Source organism: Psammomys obesus, unplaced genomic scaffold (genome assembly GCF_907164565.1).
Source record: "Psammomys obesus unplaced genomic scaffold, mPsaObe1.curated_primary_1811, whole genome shotgun sequence".
NCBI lineage: Eukaryota > Metazoa > Chordata > Mammalia > Rodentia > Muridae > Psammomys > Psammomys obesus.
Genome location: NW_026591918.1, coordinates 4,577,550 through 4,578,843, shown reverse-complemented (window position 1 = coordinate 4,578,843; position 1,294 = coordinate 4,577,550).

The window sequence follows — 1,294 nt, the reverse complement described above, 5'->3', positions numbered from 1 at the left end:
GTCTAATTCTAGCACAAGGCCGATGATACAAAATGAAGCCAGTCTAAATGCCACATGGTATAGGAGAGACCCTGTGCGGCCCTGCATCCACCTGAAGATCTCTTGACGTTGATGGCTGCTGGGGGAGAGAAAGGCACTTTCTTTTAGGGAGGGATGCTGCTTCTGGTGGGTCGCTCATGCGGGACAGCCCCACAGCCATGTACCCATGTGGGCAGCACCAGTCAGGTGGTTTTTGATAGCCATAAACTAGAGACCATGAAACTGGGAAGGGAGACAGAGGGGGAAGTACAGGAGGGATCGTGGTGGATGGATACCGAAATACTTGTTTACATTCTTGAACGTTTTACACAAAAGACAAACCCAAGGAAAATGGCCGCTTATTATCTGAGGCCATATTCAACACTGACTCCCTGGGCCATTAGGGAAATGCAAATTAACACTGCTCTGTGGAGCTGAGGAGATGACTCAGTTGGTGCACAAATATGAGGACCTAAAGTTGCATCACAGCATCCATTTCTAACCCTAGCACCAAGGGGACAGGGTTAGCTGAAGTGATCGAGCCAGCCCAGCGCTCAAGAAGAACAAGAAAGGGTGAGCTTATTAAGAAGTAAGTCTCAGAGGCTGAAAATATTCTAGGCCTAGGTTAGACTGTAAGGAGGCTAGAAGCTTCCAGGACTAGGCCTAGGTTAGCAGACAAAGGCAGTAAGCCTCCAAGACAACAAATGAAGCAGGCAAATAAAAGTTCCTTTTACAACTGGCAAGCTTTTCTAGTGCCCACCCTCAGGAATTCACAGCCGCTAGAGTAACCTGCAAGAAACCGGAACAAGATCAAATTCTGGCACAGATGGAACAGATGAATCCTCAGCCCCATCCCTCACTGCAGAACGATAGCCAGCTGACATTTTCTAGGGGAGTGAAAATGTGTTTTTTAAAGGATTCCCATGCTCCAGTGGAGAGCCTCACCCACAGCATGCACGCGTGCACGTGCACACACACACACACACACACACACACACACACGGGCAGCACTAACTGGACTTAGTGAATTATAAAAAGGTCATGAAGCTGGGAGGAGGACGTGATGGGGGAATATACAAGCATATCATATGGAGAACCATAGAGGAATGCACACCCCACACCAACCTTTGCACATCACACACATGCTACATGAAGGTAGAAAGGGGGCCAGAGAGGAGATGGTCTTAGGGAGGGAGGAGGGCTGAAAGGAGTGACGGAATGCACATGGCACGAAGGGGGACTGCACGGGGAGGAAGAGGCTCAGCGAGAGAAGCGG